Source organism: Rhinolophus ferrumequinum, chromosome 10 (genome assembly GCF_004115265.2).
Source record: "Rhinolophus ferrumequinum isolate MPI-CBG mRhiFer1 chromosome 10, mRhiFer1_v1.p, whole genome shotgun sequence".
NCBI classification, from domain to species: domain Eukaryota; kingdom Metazoa; phylum Chordata; class Mammalia; order Chiroptera; family Rhinolophidae; genus Rhinolophus; species Rhinolophus ferrumequinum.
In genome coordinates this window covers 22,145,786-22,155,194 of record NC_046293.1, presented here as the reverse complement: position 1 = coordinate 22,155,194, position 9,409 = coordinate 22,145,786, and the positions used below count along the sequence as shown (strand labels likewise).

Below are 9,409 nucleotides of genomic sequence, written 5' to 3'. Positions count from 1 at the left end.
GTGCGCCGCGTGCGGGCGCGCTGCGGGGACCCGGCGCCGGGCTTCCACTTGGCGTCAGGCACGGACTTTTCCTAGCGCCCCTGGCTCTGCATAGGCTGCAGAGGCTTCCTCCTCGGGCGGGCTTCGCACCTGTCGTGACCGCCGGGGCCTACGAGCTGATAAGATGCAGAATATTCCACAGCCGTCGTCACTCTTTCAGACCAACTCCGTCAGCGTCGACTTGTCTGGCAGAAACGCGGGCCAATTCCGTTATCTTCAAACCCTGTCCAAATTAACTGGCGTAGACATTTTTCCAAGAAAAAACGTTTCCTTCCTGAGGAGGTACCTTGGGTACCTTCTCAAGTGGTGTTGACTTTGAGTTTGTCTTCCTCAGACAACAGTATGGCGAGTAAGGTCCCGGGATGCGAAGCTTTTTGAGAAATAAGATTTAAGGGACACGGAAAGGCACCTCTGTCCAAAATCGCTTATCTGAAATTGCCAACTTAAGATGATGAAGTAGTTTCCGAAAAGAAATGAAGAGACTGAAGGAGAAAAATCTAGAGAAAAGTCGAGCCTTTAGATACAAGATGAATACATTTTATATTTATTGAACTTTGCGCTGAGCTCCAAGCCAGTTCTACCTCCGCTACTCTGTGTAGAATATTGAAAATGAAGAGACATTATTTTCCTAAGGGGAGCTTGAAGAAGCAGCAGACACACGTGCAAAGTTAACATGTCAACGGAGTACAGTATCTTGCAAATGTAAGACAAGCTATTAAATTGTTTATATCTTAATTAACAGTTCCACTTTGGGAAATATCTTTCAGGGGTATGACCTGAAGAAAAAAAAGTAAGCACACTAATAGTCATAGACTATTATCCAAACAACAATTTGAAGGGAAAAAAATGTCTAACCAAAGGGAAATGAGGAACACCTGGCATATTAACCTCAGGAATTCTTATGTAGATAACAAAATGGCAATAGAGTCTAATCAATTCATATTTGAAAGCACATCAAATATGTACATGAAGGTTCAACTACATAAAATGTATTTATGCACATAAGATTAAAGACAAGGAGTGAATTTTTATAGTTTAATACTGCTTTCACTCTTTACTCAGTTATACTTAAGTACATAATAATTCTTTGCGATTCAGTTCTGTCCCTAGTGCATTCCTCCCATTCAAAACATAAACTGCTATCTTGTAAGCTTTCTCACCACCTTAATTTCTAAAATACACTAAATTCATAAAATGAGAGCATCCCTTAAGAGGAAGTATTTCTTCCAATGAAGTATTTCTGGCATACAATATAGTTTTTCCTGTAGTTTCTAGCAAGCAAAATATAACAAAGGCTCTTATTTTAATGTCTTCTGGAAGGTCATTGGGCAAATTCTTATCAAGTCTCTACCACCTCTGATCTAGTAATTCTATTTTAGAAATACAAGGAATGTTTAGCTGACATTCAGGCAATTTAGAAGGCTGTTCATGTCACTGAACTATAAAAAACACAGCCTAACCTTCAGCACTATGGGAATGGGTAAGTACATCTGGTACATTCTTTGGGCAGACTATTACATTGTCATGAAAAATCTTAGTTTCAAAAATATTAAGTGAAGGAATGCAGGTCAAGCCAACTGTGTCTGCCATTCCCATTCCTCTGAGAGTTTCCTTCTTCATAAATTATCTTACAGTACTACATGACCCCTTCTCCCTCTTTGCAGCAGTTTATTGGACTGGGGTGGATACCAGACCCAAAGGCAATCAATCTGTAGGAAGCTTGTTAAAGCTCTACCCAAACATGTGCAAGGTGAAAGAGGGTTGAGGTGTATTGAATAATGGTTTCAAGGTACATTGGGGAGGCAAGCAGTGGACACCAGGCAGCAAAAGCCACAACGGAGCTTTTGAAGAATCAAAGGATACAGGGAATAGCAGTTGAGTTAAAGAGAACTAGCAGTAGCAAGGGTCTTAACAAGATTCTGAGTAGAACTGTGCGGATTTCAGGAACTTCTAAAATAACTATAAAATTAAAAACTAAAGGCAGGATGCAAAAATGTAGTTTAAAATGTGTAGGTATAAATTATTTACTTTGAACAACACTTGAAGGAATACATCAACATTTTAACAGTGGCGAGATTACAAATGATTTTTATTTTCTAAGCTTTCTACAATGATCATAATTTAAAAAAACTAAAGAGTTAAATAGAATGAAGAACATCAATAGTCAAAAATTCTAAACATCAATAGTCAAAAATTCTAAGAAAATAAGTTGCATGCGATCAAAGTGACTACCAGACAGAAGTTCAGAAAAAGGGAAGTTCCCTGAGATCATAAATGGCTTCATGGAAAAGATGTCACTTAGGCTGGGTCTTTTAAGGACTAAAATGATTTAAATAACTGAAGAGGAGGAGATGAAATGGGAAGAAGACAAAGCAAAAACAAGCTGAGTAAGGCATAGGTGGAGGGTAATAAATAGGTTGTCCTCAATAAAATGTCTTGAATATAAAGATACAAACCAGGGAAAAGTGCTGGGTGGGAAGAGGGGAGCTGTAGATGAGAAGTTTTCTGGAGATTATTGTTAATTGTGTGATTAAAGAGTAGTAATGACAAAGATTGTAGTATAACCTTTTCTTTATATTTATTATTACTATTTATTCAACTTTGAAAATTTCCTCAGCTACCATTTTATTCCAGTTCTTAACATCCTGGGCCTAAATTATGGCATGCCTAAGCTGGTTTCCTCTCTACTGCAATCTCATTTTCACGTTGTCATAAAATCATTGTTATCATGTAATTTTCCTGTTTTTTACCCACTTCATCAAATCTAAACTTTTTACTGTAACAAAACAAGTCTCCGTCCCTTCCCACCTTCATCAACTGTCTTCTCAAAACTTACCTATTACATCCTCAAAATCAGTCTTTTCCCCAAATCAGCCTTTTTACTGCTAAGAAGTCAGTCTCCTTATGGTCTCCCACACGTCAGGCACTTTCCACCTTTAAATCAGGGCAGATGTTTATCTCCTAAGTAGAAGGCTCTCCAACTTTCACTCCTGCAAATCATTACAATCAACCTCTTTCAGAGCTGCCTTAAACTCTCACCTCCTGGAAACTGCTTTCCTAGTAACAACTGGGCTTCCAGAGCCCCATCCCCCACCCCCACTGGTACATTATTATGCAGTCACAGCTTTTGTTCTGAGTTCCGCGCCTGGTTCTCTCTTTGCATTGTAACTTCTTTGGGGGCAAGGACTGTGCACTTGCTCCATTTGTATACCTCTCCACAGCTCTTAGTGCAGTGCTGGCCAAATATACTCTGAAAATGCTTAACGAATTAACAAAATTAGAATTTCCCTAGCATAACATGGGTTTGTAAAAATGATGTGTAGGGGTTTCCCTTGTTCCCACATTCCCCATATTAGGAGAAATTAGCAATTTGCCCTTTCTCTAAGATAAGCAGTTTCCTAAACAAGATAAAATTTTAATGACACCTCAATTCTGAGGCCATATTCAACTTTTGAAGTGGGAACAGCACAAACTGGCTTTGTTTCTTGTATCCTGAGAAGAGTGTGTGAATGAATGGAAGACAAAACTCTGCAAATTGTGTAAACCTGAGAGCTGCTTTATATGCTTTGTGTTGATTTTTAGAATTTTCTAGTTCAGTATTTCATGAATCTGAGAAGGATTAGGAATCCTAATTGTAGACAAATGATGAATGTATGAGCTTGTTAACTTTGAGGAAACTACTTCCAAGAATAGACTGAATGTTCCTATCTAATAACTTTGAAGTTATTAAAGATTCATTTAACAAATATCTTTAAAGCACCTATATGCCTGACACAAAGCTAGACACTGAAATTTCCATAGCCTTCATTCAGATGTTAGGAGGAGGTGAAGGATTGAATAGGGAAAGCAGGTAAAGAAAATAATAAAGAGCTCAGACCTAAAGTTTGATTAATGCGTAGCAACACAGTGTAGTTGAATGTTTTTATTTTAATGAGGATACCAAAGAACAAGTTTGTGGCAAATATGTAAGAAAGTAGTTGAGAGAGTAGAATTGAAAATAGGACAGCAGATGGCAAGATGTGGCTTTAGTAAGTAACTAGAGAGAAAAGTGAGAAGAAATGACTAGAATTAGCCTTTTTAATTTTTAATTCTAAGAAAGAATGAGGGTGGTGACAGGTAGGGGAGGTAAATGCAAGTGGAGAAGTAGATGGTGCCAAAGCTGATTTAATTTTAAAGGACCATTAAGTGTTTCTTTGGAGGTCTGTGAGAGAAATTTACACTTTGGATATGAATTTCCAATGTAGGCTTACTGGAAACTGAAACAGCCTAGGGTTTTGGTATTAACAGAAGCAAAATTGTGAAGCTAGTCAATTTGTCTCTCCTTTTTTTTTTTTTTAATTGGGGAATATTGGGGAACAGTGTATTTCTCCAGGGCTCATCAGCTCCAAGTCGTTGTCCTTCAATCTAGTTGTGGAGGGCGCAGCTCAGCTCCAAGTCCAGTTGCCATTTTCAATCTTAGTTGCAGGGGGCACAGCCCACCATCGAGTGTGGGAATTGAACCAGCAACCTTGTTGTTAGGAGGTCGTGCTCTCCTTTGAACATCCTCTCTACCTCCACCCTACTCAGTTCTTCAGCCCAGGTCTGTCAAGGCCTTTCTTTCTTTCCTCCCATCAAAAATTTTCCCATTTTGTTCTAGGACTGTTACCCCAACCTTCCATTTTCAAAAGAGCACAATTATCATTTAGTAAATTGATCCACATTTCTCTCTAAGATTATGTTCTAATAACTTCCTTTAGACATCAGAATATGGAATTTCTTTTTAAGCACTATGGCAGATTAGTGGGATATTTTCTTAACCTAAGATGCCTTTCCAAGGGTAAGCTATGAAGTGTGTGTGTTTGTACATACATGTATACTTGTATTGTGGACAACCACACATATACATACACATATAACTATATAACATGTATCTAGTTGTAATCGCAATGTATGACAGTTTATGTACTTATTTTTCGATAAATATATTTGTTGCATATTTTATCTCTATCTCCTCTTAGAAATTAGGAAAATAGTATCTGTCCTGTCTTCTTTACAAGGATGTTTTAAAGATCAAGTGACGTTTTACATGTGTAAACCCTTCATAAAGTGTAAAGAGAAAATGTACCATTATTGTTTTTCTTAGGATTATTACCATCCTATAAAGCTCCTTGAGGTCAAGAACTGAGTTTTGTTCATATTTATAATCCCTTAAATTGAGTTTTACTTCTGTACTAAAGTAATAGTAATGGAAGATGAATACTATAAAGGTTAAAATTAATTTCAGTACCTTGAGAAACATGAACAATAAAATTTTGTCTAATTTTCTCATAGGGGGTGGGGTAGCACCTGGAAAAACAAAAAGAGAGGAAAGGAAAAGTGTTAAGGGTGGAAATTTTAACTTTTAAAACTTTAGTTAACCATGCCAAAAAGATGCTGGTAATCTTTCATGAAGTAAGATTATTGAGGTACCTAAGTTTTATTTTATACTCTGTACGTGTTTTTAAACCCACTTCTTTGAAGTACAATGAGAAAAGTATAGGTGGTTAACCATAGTTGTTTGCATAATAGCTTACATCTTCCCAAACCATTTGGAAACTGAAATCCTGCAGTGTTGCTCCTGGGTTGTAAAAAACAAGAAAGCTGAATAGAAAGCAGCAATCTATGCAGTAAGGTACTGCATCATACAGAGGGTGCCAGAAAAAAATGTATACACATTTTAAGAAAGGAAAATACTGTATTAAAATTATAATACTCTATATATACCAATAACAAAAGATGAATACAAGTACGTGTATACATTTTTTTTGGCATCCCCAGTATAAAGAAAACCACATACTGTAGATTCAGGATCTATACGTGCAATAAAAAGAGGTACCAGTTCTTCATTTGCAAGAGCTAGGATGATCACCATGCTTTTCTCTGCCATCTTAAGATTCCTCCCTTTCAAGTCAAAGTCCCTCTCGGTAACAATCATTGGTTCAACCATCTGTAAGTAGTGTCTGTAAGCCTCCCTTTCTTCAGCTAACCAGAGATTAATGAAGTCCTGGAAAACCACATTTTCACAGGAGACTCTTATGTATAGTATTAGATTAGTGCAAAAGTAATTGGGGTTTAAAAGATTAAAAATAATTGCAAAAGAAAAACAGACACATAGACCAATGGAATAGAATTGAGACCCCAGAAATAAAACCACATAAATATGGACAGATAATTTTTGACAAAGAAGCAAAAAACATACAATGGAGAAAAGACAGCCTCTTCAATAAATGGTGCTGGGAGAATTGGATAGCCACGTGCAAAAGAATGAAACTGGACTGCTATCTGTCACCATGTACCAAAATTAATTCAAAATGGATCAAAGACTTAAGCATAAGACCTGACTGACACAATAAACTGCATAGAAGAAAATATAGGTACTAAAGTTATGGACCTTGGGTTCAAAGAGCATTTTATGAATTTGACTCCAAAGGCAAGGGAAGTAAAAGCTAAAATAAACGAATAGGACTATATGAAACTTAAAAGCTTCTGCACAGCAAAAGAAACCATCAACAAAATAAAGAGGCAATCAACTGAATGGGAGAAGATTTTTGCAAACAGTGCCTCCGATAAGGGGCTAATATCCAAAATATACAAGGAACTCATGAAACTCAACAACAAAAAAAACAAACAACGCAATTGAAAAATGGGCAGAGGACCTGAAGAGACATTTCTCCAAAGAGGACATACAAATGGCAAAAAGACATATGAAAAAATGCTCAACATCACTAATTGTCAGAGAAATGCAAATAAAAACCACAATGAGATATCACCTCACCCCAGTCAGAATGGCTATCATCAACAAGACAAATAGTAACAAGTGTTGGAGAGGCTGTGGAGAAAAAGGAACCCTCATACACTGTTGGTGGGAATGCAGACTGGTGCAGCCATTATGGAAGGCAGTGTGGAGATTCCTCAAAAAATTAAGTATAGAATTACCATGTGACCCAGCAATCCCTCTCCTGGGTATCTACCCAAAAAATCTGAAAACATTTATACATAAGGACACGTGTGCTCCAATGTTCATTGCAGCTTTGTTTACGGTGGCCAAGACATGGAAACAACCAAAATGTCCTTCGATAGATGAATGGATAAAGAAGTTGTGGTATATATACACAACGGAATACTATTCAGCGGTAAGAAAAGATGAAATAGGAACATTTGTGACAACATGGGTGGATCTTGATGGATAATGCTAAGCGAAATAAGTCAGACAGAAAAAGCAGAGAACCATATGATTTCACTGATATGTGATACATAAACCAAAAACAACAAAAGAACAAGACAAACAAATGAGAAACAAAAACTCATAGACACAGACAATAGTTTAGTGGTTACCAGAGGGTAAGGGGAGTGGGGGGTGGGAGATGAAGGTAAGGGGGATCAAATATATGGTGATGGAAGGAGAACTGACTCTGGGTGGTGAACACACAATGGGATTTACAGATGATGTAATACAGAATTGTACACCTGAAATCTATGTAATTTTACTAACAATTGTCACCCCAATAAAAAAAAAATTTTTTTTTAATTTTAATAGACTATATAATATACTTATTTTGTTTATTTTTTTTTTTTTGCTATCAGTACTAGAATAAAACTTTAATAAAGGGCAAAAAAATAACATAATTGCAAAAACCACAATTACTTTTGCACCAACCTAATAGATAGCCCTTGCCTATTTCGTTTTATCCTTGGTCCTGAAACTACTGTTTGCAGAACAGATGCTTGATACAGATTTCTTATTTTTTTGAACTAAATATATGGCTCCTGATCTTTAGAAAAATATGGTGAGCCAGTCAGTAGGGAAAAAAAGTGACATATTAAGGTCTTTTTAGCAAGTATAAAAATTTTCTTTCTTTTGTCTATTTACATGAAAACTCTAAAATGCCTCAGGAATGAACTCAGAAGGAAATCTGCATAAATTAACCATTAAAAACTTATGAAATTATCTCTTTTTGAAAATAAATGATAATATTAACAAATGACTTAAACATATGACTTACTTGCTTATGCCTATAACATTTTATTGAATTAGGCAAAATCTAGTTTTGACATTATCATTAGTCTCATTAGTCACAAAATTAAACTGTTTAAGAGAATTATAATTTTGACTAGTTTCATTATGAATATTTTCTTCCTGTATTGTTTTAATACTGATCTACATGTAACGGAGATCAGGGTTATTCTACAAAAAGGCTTCATGGGCCTTAACAGAATGCATTTGCTGTGTTGGTGTGATGCAATGCCAGGAAAGACCAAACTTCCTTGGCTTAGTTATGAGGGTCAGAAATGCCCATATTATTAAACAATTTAAAGGCCCTAAGTTAAAATGCAAATCTGGGAGGGGGTAATTTGTTAAGCTCTTATTAGTTCTAATATCTCAGTGCAAAGTAGTTAATTAGATAAGTAAACAGTACTCTGAAAGTAATGGGGAATAGGTTGTTAAATTTGGGGGATGAGGGGAAAAAATGATAACACCACATAGATGTTGTGTTGCCTCTGGAAGGCCAGATCAAGAGTGGAGCACCGTCAGGTTACTCACTGGGTCTTTGGGGAAATAGAAAGGGCATCTGAATGCATGCAAAACACTTTATTGAAGACTAGCGCTGGTCAGAAAGTCCAACACTTTATTTACCAAAAACCTAAGAATTCTCTGGGAAGAATGACTCTGCATAATCAACTCTGTGCTTAAGAAAAACAAACAAAAAACCTCTTTTACAAGTAATTTAACTTTCATGCCTCTCAATTTCTCTTATCTAAAAATGAGAATTATAAAATTGACTCTGCAGATTCATGTTGTTATGAGAATTATTTGAAAACCTTTGTAAGCTATGAAATGCTACATGAATTCCAGGTAAATTTTAAGTCCAAAAGGTGGATAAATGACATTTCTACTTAATTTACAATTTATATTGACACCAATAAAAAATCAGATGTGAATTGCAGTATAATTATTAGCTGCAACTATGTGTAAGATAGAATTCTAACGAAATGTTTAAATGATAATAGTTTCCAATAGATGTTAGGTGCTATTGTTATTGAATCTTATCCTATACTAACTGTGAGTACTTTACTGTTAAGCTTTTCTCCTTCCATATCTTCCTTATTTTCTTTTTCACTGGCCTCTTACCCTCTGCCTTCAAACATGCAGTATTCTATATCTTGAAAGAAATTGCTTGACATATTGTTTCCTGTCTCAACCACTTTATTTCTTTCCTCCCTTACATCATTGATGAGAAGCTTATATCAGTAGATCTCAATGGCATAAAAATAATCTAGTTGGCATGAAAATCACAACCACTAGAAATTCATTGTCCTTCAGTCTTCATATCTACTTTGAGATACGGCTTGC

General features: G+C 36.1%; 1 pseudogene; it reads left to right on the top strand.

The window, feature by feature from the left end:
- LOC117028740 (uncharacterized) overlaps positions 1–9,409 on the top strand; it is a 36,784-nt pseudogene that overhangs the window by 701 nt on the left and 26,674 nt on the right.